This window comes from Camelina sativa, chromosome 5 (assembly GCF_030686135.1).
Source record: "Camelina sativa cultivar CO46 ecotype springtype chromosome 5, ASM3068613v1".
In the NCBI taxonomy this organism is placed as follows: Eukaryota; Viridiplantae; Streptophyta; class Magnoliopsida; order Brassicales; family Brassicaceae; genus Camelina; species Camelina sativa.
The window spans coordinates 19,834,425-19,851,093 of record NC_141884.1 but is presented as its reverse complement, the minus strand read 5'-3'; positions in this window follow the sequence as shown (position 1 = coordinate 19,851,093).

Genomic DNA, 16,669 nt, shown 5'->3' with positions numbered 1-16,669 from the left:
TTCTGCATAGGCAACAATTGGATTAGTTTTAGCATTTATATATATATTTTTTATATATATTCTCATTTTGAAATCCTTTCCCGAACATATTACCTTTTTTCTTCCTTTGTGCCCGTTTAGACTTCAGTATTTGCATTCTTTTCAACCTTGCCATCTTATATGGATCAGGATACTGAAAATTCAGTGCATTCGAAAAAGCAGGAAGATTTATCGTAGAACTAACACCTGTAGTTTAATAATGTTGTTAAGTGCAATCTATTAGTTTCGAATGTAACATATATCTTAATGTAAAGAATATAAAATGTCTGTACGTTTTCTAGAGACGGCATGTGTCGTTACATTCTTCCTCCGATATGGAATCTTCGAAGGTCTCATTATAATACGTCAAGTGTAGTAATCTGCAAAATGAAATTCAAAGTACGATCAAGAATTCATATAATCGAGTAATTCTAACAATTTCATTCTAAAATTCGCTGTTAGGTTTGTTTATATTGGAAGATGGTGCCGTATATATGATGCCATCTAAAATGTACTAATTATTGATATATACGAATATTGACATATGTATCTATATATCATCTTAACTTTTTTTAATATTTTTTTTGAAAAATATGTTATTTATCTTTCTATTATGTATGGAGATCTTTAATACGTATTTTTTGAAATTTACTTTCTTGATCTTTGACAATATTTTATTTATTTAATTTTTTTTTATCTTTTTTTTGTTATATTTCCATAATCTTGCAGATCATTATCGGGTCATTACTGAATATCTAGTTTTTTTTTTTAATATTTTCAATTCTTATATTATATTTTTTGTAACAAAATTTTAAAACATGTTAAACTAAATATTTTTCTTCCATTATTAATATTATACTATTAACGAACTTTCCGCTGAATTGTCATATCATAATTATTATTAATTAGGAAGATAATTTCATTATGTTATAAAACTAACATTTGATAAACATTAAAAAGTGATAAAATCCCTTTAAAAAACATAACGAATTATAATAACATCGTGATGATATTCAGAAATAAAAATAGTTATTATTATTGAATATCAAAATATGAAACTAAAATTCAAAAACGACATTCTAAGGTCTATCCTTTTTCATGATATATCTTTGCGTACATATTTCTTGTTTTTCACACACCAGAAATATCCGGAAACATCCTTATCATATGTGTAGATTGGCTCATTGTTAGGCATGACATTGTATTCAATCCAGGATTGAAATTGAGATTTCTTGTTCGCTGATTTCAAAATACTATTTTCACCGTCAACGACGGTATTTTGAACGTCAAGATGCGCCAATGAGTTATGTTCAGAAGAAATTGATTCTTTTCTGGTTTTCCTGACTTTTTTTTGAACTGGTTCCGCAATGCGATCCTCAAAAAACAAAACAAATTGTTCTTGTTGAATTTGCGAACGGAGCGCACCTTCATCAGGTCCTGATCTTTTCTTGGTGGTTCGACGAACTCCAGATAAACGTTTCATTATGATTCTGCACGTATACATTTGAAACATGTGAATGTAATTTCAATAATACAAAATAATGAAAAGCTTCATTTTTGTTTTACCTTATACGTCAAACAGCAAGAACTTAAGAATTGGTTCAGTTTTTTTTTTTTCTAGTTGACATGGTAAATTAATAAGACTTATATATATACATATAAAATGTATAAAATAAGTTTACACATTTGATAATATTATATTTCCTAAAATTTCGTATTGAAAAAGCAAAATATTTAGGATTACCATTAAGTTTTTAATGTAAAATATTTTGTTAACATAATCGTTAATGGTCATTTTCTTAAATTATCGTATTGAATATTCAGACCATTAAATTTGGCCTTTTATTTTTAACATATTATCATTATTTATGGAATTTTGAAATATGTTTAAAAAGATTTAGGTTGGGGTTTAGAGATATTCTAACTATTAAAATTTCCCAAATGATTTTATAGTATGATATTTATTAAATTATATTGTATATATTTTTAATTTTCGTTTTGTAACATAATTATAGTAATTGATAGAATTAAAGTTTGACCAATACAAATACGCTAAGAAGCTTAAAAGCGTTCTTAATTGTTCAAAATAATTAAAAATTTCAATTCAAAAAAATAAAACAAAAAGATGAAATTAAAAATTAACCAATATCATGTTTTGAAATGACGCAACTTTTTCAATCTTGGGGTTCAGATTTGATTTTTTTCCTTGTCATCATGCTATGACCCCCGGTCGATCCAATATTGCTGTCTGTATAATCTCTCTTAGATGAAGTCAAATTCATTTCAGCTGGTGCAATTTGCAACTTATGGTCGTCGAGATCCAAAGAATTATTCGAAAGTTCATTCCTTCCATATAGTTCCTACATTGAAATTACATACATTGAGATTTTAAAGGTATAGAATTCATAATGATATTATGGATATATGTTTTTTTTTTTTGTTTACTTTAGTACCTTTCCAAATTGCACAACCATGTCTTCCTTTTCCCAAAACTTTTCGACAACATAAGCAGACTTGTCGCTTTTTAAATTCTCGATTGTAATCGAAATTTTAAACAGCATAGTCCTCCCAACCAAGGCAGAGAGACTTCCAGGAATAGGTGCAGTATCGTCCTGAACAAATGTCAAATCTTGATTTAATACTTGTTTTTATAACTTTAAACCAAAAAGAATTCAAATGATACTATACTTACTTTAGGTTTTTCCAAAGCTAGTTCTTCTGCTTTTTTTCCAATAAATAGTTGGGCAAGACCGTCAAAGAAGAGCAGCTTAATCTTTTGTGAATTTCCGTACCCAACATGAAGTATGAGTTTATACCTTATAGACAGTTTGGTACGACTTAAATGTGCGTATAGTTATAATCCACAATTCTTTTAAAAATTTAAGAGACAATTTGGTACTTACTTGTAATCAACTTCCATAACATCAGAATCACAAACTCCACAACTATATAGTAAATCCTTTCCAGCTTGAGATTCTGGTGGATATGGCTGCACCTTCTTATTGCAAACTTTACAGGCAATATAATACCATTTGGGCAACACTTCAACAGAATGAATTGTCGCGATTGTCACACATGTTCGCGCCTGTAAAGAATTAATCAAACATTTATTATCCCAATTATAATTCAGAAAAAAATAAGATCACGATATCAATTTTACGTTTGAATCATTACCTCAAGTGCATAAACGATTTGGTCCATAGTACTCTTTTCGTTCACAATGAAAAACTCCTCATATAATGTCACCTTGGGTTTCTGAGGGCTTGGGTCATCATCAAGTTGTACTAAATCAACAGCATCAGTAGGCAACCTATATAGTTATGATAATAATAAGAATATGTGTATGATTTAAGCATGTCGTGCAGAATAATATAGAAAGGATATATATATTCATATATATACATATATGTATACTTACTTATTTCGAAACGCGTCTACTTCAGACATAACTGGATTTATGAGAATATCGGTAGAGTTGAACGCATTGGAAATACTATAATTTCCTGTAACATGGATTTAATTGGCAACGTTAGATTTGACAATTATAAGCTTTAAGTTTTGTTTTTTCTGAAAGTAAGATATTACCTTTCCATTCCTTCAGGCATGCAAATCGTATTACACAAACGACAACAATATCTTGATGTTCTTTTATTCGTGTATCAAAGTCCTTTGCAAGATCCCCCCACACCGTGCAATTTAACCGGGTTCCACTATATTACGAATGCATGAAAAATAATAAAATTTAGTTATTTATTTTAGATTAAATTAATTTTCAAAATATTTACTAAAGTTACTTACGTTAAATCTTGCAAATCGAAGCTCAATTTGACATTATCCTTCCCTTTCGTTTTGACGCTATCAAGATTTCCAACACTGACGATTTGGCCGATTACATCTACGAAAAAAAAACATGAATTAATATTTTGTTTTTTTCATGTAAATATAACTTTTAAAATCAAAGTTAATTAACAACTCACCAAACAATATATTCTTATCTAATTCTCCAGATAAGATAGTAGTAAACGCCTGAAAATATTTTTCTCGAACACGAACTGGGAATTCATCACATGGTTTCACAACAGTGGTTCTATAAAAGACGATTTTAAATCCCAAAGAACTTGTCTTAAAATTACTATCATAATCCACTAAGCTGAACGTATCGACTATTTTAGACTCGACGACAGCGAGTTGATTTTGAAACCTGCTGACCAAACCATCTTCAATAGATGCATGTATTTTTGTACCTATATATAACGATTTAAAGTTATAAAACTAATATCCAGTTTCACTAAATTTTCATAGATAATTCAAATAAACATGACGCTTCAATTTAAAATTAGAACTTACATCACTATCAACGAAGACCATCTGAAGGGACTTGAATGATTTCCAAAGTCTTATGATACGGACTCTTATCTTTTGATGGTCTAAAGCAGGGTTGAGATTGTCTAACTGAACAAAAGGTCGAACGTTCATCTTTTTAGAAGTCATATTGAATTGAGCATACAACTCATAAACACATAAGCGGAACAATATTTATAGAGATGTTATACAACCGACTTGATTTTTTTATTTTTAAGAATATTTTCTTACTTTATTTTGTTAAAACGATAATGATGAGGAATGTAAACATATCATTTATGAATATTCTCGATATATTTATTATCATTATTAAAAAAGTATATTTAACATTTTTTTACTCTTTCAGATTTAGTGAAATTCATCAAGCAGTTGTAAATTACCATATATCGTTATTAAAATAAATGTTATTTTGTAAATTATAATAATGGTTTTTAATATTTTTATTTAAACAAATCTCTATATGTTAAAATTTGCAACTAACTAAATTTAATAATAATACAGAAAAATAATATTTTAATTATTTTATTAAATCCCAAAAAAATCATCAAATATAAACTTACAAAAGTGTTTTTCAATAATTTTCAAAAAATACAGAACTTCAAAGAACGGTTTTGAGCATAGTTATCAATAAGGTCTTCGATGCTTCTCAAAGGAGTCCTCAACAGCAAGATGAATATAGGAGTCAAGTGAATCTCTGTATTTTGCAGAAGGATAAATTCTAATCAGTATTTTTTCATATCAACTAATCATTAATCAAATAAAGTAAATTTTTACTGTTACCTTAGGTCTAAATCGAATCTATAGTCGGTATCATCCAAACTTTGATTCTTGACTCACCATGATCAACGTAATTGTACCTAAATATTTAAAGTTAGTCAGATACATCCACATATTTCTAAAATATATAATCGAAAGACCATCCAAAGTAAATCTCTGACTTACATGAACATGTAGTCTGCAAATTCTGCACTCTTCGGGTCCTCGACAATCTCCGAGCATCCATCGCCGTTGGTTAGGAGAACATTATCATCTAGCATTACCGATGTTAAATAAACAAATTATTCATTATCATAATAAACTGTACTGAATTACTAAACTAATTATCTATAAACAAACGTAATCACCTCCGAATCTTACTGCTTTCCACATTTTGAACAGACAGACCCTCTTTCTGTTACGCAGTTTGAAAGTTTTGAACATATGATTGGCATAGACTCCTGTTGCGAAACAGTCAAGTACATATCCCCTTTGGAAAAAGGTTTGTTGATATAATAATGTCAATCTACGTATTTTATCAAGCACTTAAAACAGTTTTTTAAAATATTATTATTCATATATAAACTTACTCAATCGACTCGATAGTGAATTTTATGTAGCGATCCATCAAGCTCCAACGATAGACACCATCTTCTTTTTTGAAACTCTTGATTTCACCCATATTGGTGATGCATCCAATCAGATTAACTGCCATAAAAACGAATAATATGTGTTAAAAATAACAAATTAATCTTTTATAAAACAATCCATTATAAAGTCCGATTTACCGTAAGGCCATCTTCCATGAAACGCATTATCATAAACACGTTTAAAATCTAGATTATTAAAAGATTTGGAAATGATAAGATCTCTTGCAAAACTGATTATAGTTTTGTCTGTGAAGAAGATCCGATAACCGTTTTTAGTTTTCTGGATCTGTTCTCTGTCATTCTTGACTTCGAACTTCTCTATAACATAAGTTTGATCCTCCGACAATTTAAATTCTGGAACACCATTGAGTGATGCCGGGATAGTAGCATGTCCAAATGTACCCTAATTCAGAGAATGATTTACCAAAGTATTTAGACAGACGAATACATATGAAGTAACAATGAAATAATTCTGTATAACATACCTCTTCGTCTACCAAGATTAGTTCTGTCGATACATCATTCGAACGATCTCTCACTCTCCATGAATGGAAAACCTTGACACGAATCTTCCATCCCATTGTCCAAGGACACAATTTGTCGAGCATCACAAATCTCGCCATTTTTTTTTTATCTTTAAAAAAAAGTATTTTAGTTAGAGAGAAGTTTAGTAAGAGAGTGAAATGAAGAAGTTGAAAAGACAGTAGTTTGGTTTAAGTTTTTAAACTCGACTATAAGAATTTATAAGGTGTTAATGGTTGCATAAAAAGTATCGACTCGAAGGGGTGTTACCATCCACACCTTTTAACTACATAATTGAAAGGTTCATGAATATGTAAAAATCAGTGGGGATATCTATTTTGAATACAAAAGGTAATTAATATAATATAGTTTTCGTTTTATGAATTAATTAATAATTGAATAATATTATAAATCAAATTAAAATCCAATCACATTATCATAGAGGATTAAAGTATTATTTTTATCTTATAAATATGAAGTATAAAAGTCATGCACTTTAAAAAATCAATTTCAAATTTCCATATCAGCAAAGGCATCCAACATCTGTGTGACTTGAGGACATGGAGGATTGATCATGACACTGGTACAATTGTGCACTGTGGTAGCCATCCATGTATCTACATTAATAAAATTTGATAATTAGTTAACTTTTTATTAAAAAAGCAATTATAGATTTATCAGCAAGAAATGGTCCGAACCTTTATTACTTTCGAGCTTGGCAAAACGTAATACACATATGATAATATCATTGTCACGATGTATCCAATGGTCATAGAAGCTGTTCGCGTAGTCTTTTGGTAAACGACATGAGAAATGTTCACCCCTACAATTTATCATCACTGAGAACTTCTCAAATCATTGAAATTTAAATTAGAAAGCTCAATAATTTAGAGCAACTTACTCAATATTTTCAAGAACAACGAATAACTCATTCCATTCTTTGTATGGTGGACCTTGTTCCATGGTATTTCCAACACTAAAGACTCTTCCGATAAGATCTATGAAAATTTATACAATAATTTAACTAATCAAGCACTTTAAACTTAACATATAATATAAAAATAAATTGGTACCCTTACCTACACAATTTTCAGAATCAAAATATCCACTTTTAATATCACTGAATGATACGAAAGAGTAAAATTGATCTGAAGACAAAGGAAGTATTTTCTTAAACCATGTCCCATCTCTCCAATGTATTCTGAAACGATGGTCAGTTGGCCTAAAACCGCCATCAACATTGCTTAATGAGAAACTTGATAACATAATCCATTCACCTTCTTCCAAATCGTTAAGAAAGATGTCACGATAAGGAGAACCCATCAATACATGGATTTTTGTACCCTACGTAAACGTTATACATAAGTAAATAAAACTAAATTTAAATTTATAAAACATTATATAATATAAATATACCTTCTCATCTACTACGATTAAGTCTGTTGACTTGAAAAGAGGATGACGACACTCAAATTTCCTCAGAATTTTTACGTTAATTTTCCACTCATGAACGAAGGGGTTTAGGTCATCCACATCGAAAAAATAGTCTCTCTTCCCGAACTTTTTTTTAATAGCGTTGGATAGGAGGTTAGCCATAATAATCTTTTTTTTCAAAGAATTCTTAGAGAGTTCTGTCTGTCAAACGTATTTATATATACATAATACATAAATCTGTTTTCGAATATTTACATCTAAAGATATTATCAAATATTCTTTATATTTATCATCGTGAAAACTTTAATGGTATTTGTAAAACAATCATAAATTAGTAAATCATTATTGTCATGTTTCCCGTCATTTTTATAAAATTTCTATTTTGTATAAGTATTCAATATTTTTCAGATATCTACATTCCAAATTATGTTATAACCACCAAAATTTCCGCATGATAAAAATTAAATTATTCATTAATTTATACTGACTGCAAAGCTTATTAACAAAATATTATTATTTTCACAGCTATATTTTATAGTATCTACATATTTTTTTGTAATTAACATAATTAGTTATCTGTAAATAACATAATTAGATATCTATATATATATATATATCTAATACAATAGAATTCTTTGATTTGATCATACTATAATTATAATGCTCAGTTTCAAATTATTTAATTAAACTCATTCAATCTTTAAGTCAAATAATCTGTTAATATTATTTATACAAAACTCGCTGAGAATTTCTTCAAAATAAGTTTTTTATATGATAATCACCAAATCGGTTATTTCATAAATTTAAAAATCAATTTAAAGGCCGAGATCATATACAATAGATATTTTATGATATATCAAATTACACTTTAATTATTATCAATATCAGTTTTCCATTAAGGCAAAATCCTCAAACATCTGCGTGACTTGAGAACATCCAGGATTGATCATGACCATTGTACAATTGTGTACCGTTGTTGCCATCCATGTATCTACATTAACAATAAATAATTAATTTATATTTTTTCAATTATAAACAATAATATTTCCAGCGTGTATAAATAATTCAAACTTTTGATAGTCTCAAGTTTGGCAAAACGTAACACACATATTATATCAAAATCACAATGTATCCAGTCATTGAAAAAGACATTCGCGTAGTCTTTTGGTAAACGACATGATAATCGTTCAAACCTACAATTATACGTTATGTAGAATTAGAGTCATTAACGAACACGAACATATTGTTAAATCATATTTCGTTAATAGAATGACTTACTCAATATTTTCCAGAACGACGTACAACTCATCCCATTCTTTATATGGAGGACCTTCATCAAAACGATTTCCAACAGTGTACACTCTTCCAATAATGTCTGTTCATAAGAATTGCATTAGAAATTATTTTTCAGGTATTTCTTTTAAAAAATTATATAATTATTTTAATCTCACCTACACAATGATCAGGGTCTAATTTCCCTCTTTTGATATCATTAAATGATACAAAAGAATAAAAGGGTTTAGGTCTTCCACATCGTAAAAATAGTCTCTCTTTCCGTTCTTTTTTTAATGGGATCGAACAGCAGGCATGCCATGTTTATAAAAGAGAATAAAAATTTATGGTAAAACTAAACCTACGATCTTGATTTTTTCAACTTGTAATCGGAAAAAAATATATATATATATACATTATTTTTTTTTTTTTGGAAAATGTATATTTATGATATTATCAAATCTCAATATTACTTACCATTAGATAAATTCGATGGTATATATTCATTCTCAGTAATCACCAAATATTTGTTTATTTACATAAACTTAAATTATTTACATAATCTTTTAAGAAACTTACGATTTTAAAAAGTTTTAAATATTTGTAAAAGTATATCACTCAACGAATATAGGAACTATATATATATCAAACATTGCATACCATTTTTTTTTACGATTTATGAGAATAACTTTAAAGTCCAAGACTAAGATATGTTTTCTTTACGATTTATCAGAATAACTTTAAACTAATTTTAGATTTCGTAATTAGGTCAATATCTCTAGTTTATATTATCGATTTAACGAACTTTCGGGTTTTAGAATAATAAAATAAAGCATCGTTTATATTTTATGTCAGATAATAATAATTTAAAATTCAAGAACAGCAAACGATTAAGATAAAATTCTTAACATTGTTAATGATTTATAAAGGGAACACGAAGTTTATCCCAATCAATTTTAGGAACAACACATTCTTTTTCATCTTTCTCAATAACAACCCTAACATCTTCTAGTCTGTTTCGCTCTTCAATCAAGTCGATTCGCCCCTCCAAGATATCGTCTATTAGCAAGATCTGAGCATCGATTGTTTCAAGCTGACAGTTTAAGCCGACAGATTCTTTTTTGTTGATGTACTCTTTCAACATATCAATAATCGCAGTGAAATGTTTCATCGTTTCCTTTAGAACCACGTCTCTCGATTTGCGGAACGCTTGTTTAACTATGTCGATTGCTCCATCTTCCCACCCGAAATCTGACATAGGCTCTTTCCGTTTCCTAGAACTTTCACCTTCCATCTATGATTTTGAAAAAAAAAATATAAAGATCTTTAAACTTTCAAACAAAGAACTGATGGTACGAAAAAATTTAATGAATATCGTTTGGGATCTTACCACAAGGTTATGGATGATAATAAGCTTTTATTTTACTCTTTCTTTCTTGACAGGGGAAAACAAAAAGTCACGATAATAATAATAATATAAAGACTTAGAATGCTTAAATATTAGTTCTAAGAGTCGCGATGGTTTTCTAATTGGCATCTATTAAGGCCAGGCCCATATAATTTAACCAAGAAAAACATTTGATCCTCTCTGTTAAATTTTATTAGATTTTAAATTAATTAAATTCACGTGAGTCTACTTGTGAAGATAATTGTTATTTTAGAAAATACCTAATAAAAGTTAAACAAAAATTCCGATTATTCATCATCTTCATCTTCATCATCTTCATCTTCAACAAAAATAAATTAAATAATTATTCATGCCCAAAGTTTCATCAAACTATAGATTGATGCTCGTATGACGAAATTATTCATCATCTTCATCTTCATCATCTTCATCACTGGAATCAACGTTTAGCCAGCGTCTGAAAAAATAAAACAATTCAGGATTAAACTTCCCACATAATTTTGTTTATACCTTTTTTCAATTTATTAAATTAATGAACTTACAGCATATCGCCAATATTAATTCCATCCACTTCATCTTCAAGAATGACCTTTGAGCATCGCAACTGAGACATCAAACATTGCATACCTAGCAAAGTAGAATTTAAGTAAAATGATATTTTGGATGGTATATGAGTCTAATATTGAACAGTACCTTCGTAAACAGAGATCCTCCAAAATAGAAGAGTACACATTATTGGTTGATTAGTAGTATAGGTAGGCGAAGACATAATTTGTTTCCGTTTCTCAAGAAATGCAGTACAAACCGAACCAACAGCAACACATTCAATCTCTTGGCCACTTTCAGAAAAACAAAATGATTGTATATAATTTAATAAAGAACTGTTTAAAATAAAATTTCTATGTATTTACAATGTTATAGAAAGTTTTTAAAAATATCTTACTTGTGTTCAAGGATAGTGAAGGTCACAACTTCATTCTCTGAAATGTAGCCATTTTGATGATCGAGGAAATCAATCATCTGCGAATTGTTTACATGTACCACCATTCCTAAGACATCTAATATAAAAAATAATTTTAATGTTATTAAATATAGTAAAATTAAGATGGATGTATGAACATGAATTGAGTATAAAAACTTACCTACACAACAATTCTTCTCGTCAGGCGTCGCATTTTGCATTCTTGGTGCATCATACATAAGAATAAAATTGTCAGTACTTCGTAGATTTATTGGAACCATTTTTGTTTTTTCCTGGATCAGGATCTCAAACGGATGGTTTGAATTTCGGGATGATTGTTGACCTTCAATCACCTTAAATCCAGAAATCTCGTACCAGTTTCCTTCACTGAGCTTTCCATAGTAACAATCTACATAAAGTTCCGCATCTATCTTGGCATCAATCCTAGTTCCCTAAAATATAAACATAATTTAGCATTCCATTGTTTTTTTTGTTGTTGTATAACTCGATTGATATTTGCTAAAACTGCTAAATGGGATGAGGAAGAAAATTTACCCTTTCATCGACCTAAATCAAACTTTGATAAAAAGGCTGTCCTTGTATAAAATGCGGTGGCCATTCTCGAAGTATTTTCACAGTAACTTTCGGGTTACGTAAAGTAGGATTCAGATCTTTCAAGTACAGCACCATCCCGATTGGACTTTTTTTTTGCGTGTATTTAGAAGCTAGAATAAGTATCAGAGAGAACTTTCAATTCGTTGTACTTCAAATATTCATAGACAAAGGAAGATAAGGATTTTTATAATTACAGTTAAATATTTGTGTAGATTGTATTAAAACCCGTGCTCAAAACAGGGAAAGCTGCATGAGTATCTGTTCGATATGAATTAATCAATGTTTTCGTATTTTCAGAATACTTTATTTAAAAAAAAAAAATAAACTGGACGGTTGAATCTCTAAATTCCAGACTGCATGCCTTCCCTTTTTTATTTTCAACTTGCATGCTGACATCTTTAATTATGATGCATTGGACTATCGTTTTTTTTATTACTAAGACTTTTGTTGAAACTTCATTGGAAAACTAAAAGTCTTCCACTTCATATTTCTTTTTAAATAATTTATATGTAGCTAATTTTTAAAGTTATGTTTAAAGAAAACTACTGGTTTTTAAAAACATAATTCGTTATATGTAACTAATTTGTTTAGCTCATTATACGTAAATAAATAATTAATATATTTCATTTTAAATCAAAGCAAGAATTTTTTAAAATCCAACTACTAACTAAATATAAAATAATTAAAATCCCATAAAATCCCTAGAACGCCATAAAAATTCATGGAAGCCAGTCTTCTATCCGCGAGTCCTCTTCCTCGATCTCCTATAATTCAATTAAGTAGAACGTGAAAAAGTTTATAAACGAATTTTGTTTTCATCTATTTTATAGCATGAACTAAGATGTTATTCTTACAATTCCATCATTTTCGCAACCTCAGAATTGCAAGGATTGAGTGTTATTCGCGTACAAACTGTAGAAGATATACTTCTTTTTCCTGCAAAGTTATAACATAATTTATTCCTTTAAATACACGATCATCATAAATATGCAATAACACAAATTATACCTTGGAAATATACCTTGGAAATCTTCAATAACACCCCAACGAATAACACAAATTAAACGTTCACCCTGGAATGATTTTAAAGCATCATAGAATTCCGCAGCCGTTTTTTCGAATAATTCACACCTTAGTAGGGTTCCACTAAAATTAAAGAATTAAAATTTGTGTGATTTAAAATAATGGATTAAAAGTATGATTATGTATAATATAAAATATATATGAGTTTTAAAATTTACCTGAAATCACGAAGATCAAATGAGATTTTGTGATTAATTGAGATATCCTCTCCTTTTTTTTTTTTAATTTTAAGATTATCTTCAGTACTTTCCAGCTCATCATCTTTTTCATCTTCTTCAAAATCTTGGACATAATCTTGGTCATCTTGATCATTGTTACCACTGTTATCTGTTTGGTATTCGCTATCATCATCAGTTTCTTCCTCAATATCATCCTCTTCTTCATCTTCTTTATAATCATCATCGTCCTGATCTCCAACATCAATGTCATCATCAGAGTCTTCAAAGATCGTGCAATCTGTTTCATATCGATCATGAAAAGTAATGTTTTTCTTTTGATCTGAACCATATCGAGTAAAGTACTTAAATAACATACGGATATTATCAAATTGTGTGACATCCTCATGTTTTCCATTATTTTCCACCCCTTTGATTTCCTCTTTTTGTTGTAATTCTCTGAAATTACATCTGAATTCGCCAACATTTACAACCTCACCAATAATGTCTGTATAAAATTTACATTAGTTCAAAATATAATGAATCTCAAATAGTATTTGAAATTTCTTTTTTAAAAAACTGAATTATTCCCTTACCGATTAAGTAATCTTCACATTGGGTACCATCATGGATGAGTTTGAAATCGACGAAATCATAGAATTCTTCCCCTCCAACAATTGAATTCTCTCTTATCTTGGTATTGTACAAAATAACAATTTTGTAACGATGTGTAGTAGCTAAACATGAACCATTCTGTTCAACAACCTTAAAGTCTTCGAAATCAAGCCAATCACCAACTTTAAACTTTAAGACAAAACGATCATAAACATCTCCACGAAAGGAGTATGGACCTTTACACCCTAATAAAACATAGTATTATTAATTATCGGATAATACGATTTTGTTACATGTCTTTAAAATATTTTAAAAACCTTCTGATTTGTAACTTTCAGGTATAATTGCATATAAACTTATTGTTTGAAATATATAATGAGCTTATAATTAAATTAAAGTAAATACCTTAATATCAGTTAAAACCATCTCCAAACTTGGACTTTTATCTTCCCACAGACATAAGACCTTCACACGAATTTTCCATTCATATTTTGAAGAGTTCAAACGCGAAACATCATCAAAAAGGCTATACATAACCATAATTTCTTGCTTTTTTCGTGTGTTCTGTGGTTTTCTTCTCTAATTTAGGTTTAAAAAATCAAAAGTGTCGAATAGACGTATATATATACAATTTTATATATTCACAATTTACATTTTTTTTCGGAAGTGATATTTTTAAATTCCTGTTTACCAAATCATTTTACTATTCTGTAAAGATCTCCAGACATTGATATATCTTTATATTTCCTTCTATTTTTGAGTTAAATAGTAATCTTCTTAATGATTATCATTACGGCTTTAAATGCGTAATTTTTTTTGTTAAAAAAAAATAAATCATGATCTTACACTATATTCTAAACTGTTTTAAATATAGAATATCTCTTAAGATTTTCAACCCTACTTTACATAAGGTATAAAATAACAATTTTAGATTTTTCTAACAATGATCTACAAAGTTTTGAACATAATAATTATCACATTTTTAAGAATATTAGCATCATTATGTCTTTTCTCTATTTTTTCAAAATTGAGATAATAATCAAGAACCTTTGTAACCGATCGTTTAGATATCATAATATTCATAATACTATTCTCTAAATATCATGCTTATATTATCCTTACGTCTGAATATGAGCTACGACACCAAGGATTATTCTTCCATATGCAGATTGTTTTCATTAATTAATAAAATTATTCAAAATATTAGACATAATTTTAAACATTTTTTTATGTTAATAATAGTTATGAATATAACATTTTATTATTTTATTTTGTTCTTATATAATAATCAAGCACCCTGGTATTCAGTCATTTGATTGTCATTATTAAAGTATAATCTTATATTATTAAAATAAATTATCATTGGACTATTTCTATCTCATAAAATATTCAACCATCTAAAACAATATCAATAAAAATACGATTATAAGATCGCATAACATTCATCCTACTATTCTCGAAAAATCGTCTTCCTCCTTTCTTCACGCCTGATTTTTTGCAACGACACCAATCATATCTTCTTCCATACGCTGCCTATTTTTAAAAATAATAACAATGTTATAAATTATATATAATGGAATTTGATTGAGATTATTTGAAGATAATTACCGTGTAGTTTAGAAGGAACGGAAACGACTCTGTTTTTTTGCGATCAATAGCTTCTCTGCAAATATTCATTAAAATAGGATTAAGATCAGAATTTACAGACAAATGGTAATAATTTGTTTCATTAAATTTTCGTATCAAGATGACTTCAAAACACTTTTGATTTGTATAATAATACCAAACGTTTGAGGATGATCCAAACAAATAATTAGTGTTAAAAACGCTTTTTAACATAGAATTACTACCGAACAATAGCCGAAAGACGTTGTGCTGCTGACTCTGAAACTCTAATCTGTTGATTAATCACACTAAATGTTGTTATATCCGTGAAAATAAGAGTTATTAATTTAAAACAATAACTATTAATTTATTTAAAAAAATATACCATAACTTTTGGGATATTATTGACACCATTCACCGTCTTTCTGCAATAATAATCAGTAAATGCAAATGTTAATATGATTTTCTGAATCAAATATATTTATATATAAAATTAATTTTCCTTTTAAAATAAAAATACCTGTTTTTCACCATACGATCATTGGTAGATTCATCTAAACAATGTTTAAATTTAATTTGATCATTAGAAATATATTAATATAAGGAATTTTAAGTTTAGCAACATACCTTTTAGCAATATATTTGAAGATGCAGAATTCAAATTAAAAATTTCGATAGCCCTCGCCACCTCCACCTATTCATTTTTTATATTTATTTGTTAGAACCACATACTTATAAATTAATTTTTATAACGATGATAGAGTAATTTACTATTAAATTTTAAATTACCAAACATCTCTCATCACTATGATCATCTTCAGAAGCTTTCCTGCAACTATAGAAATAAGTCTTTCTATTTAGCATCATCAAACTATAAAGATTAAAGTTTAAAGTATTAATAAATAAAAGACCTAGATTTATTGTCCGAGAACATAGAACTAAGATCACGACCATGTACCAACTCACCTGAAACATAAGAATTAGTATAATCGTTTTTACAAAACAGTTAATAAATCAAGAAACCTATACAATATAATATAAGAAGTAATAATGAAACCATACTCAAAGTTTTGGTAATGCTCGAACCTGCGTTCCAAACAAATACTACAGAAAGAGGACATGAATCATTAAAACACGAACACGAATACGAAGAACTATATAAGGGATCATCAAAACTATAATACATATATAATTTGAAGAACATGAGAGAAAATTA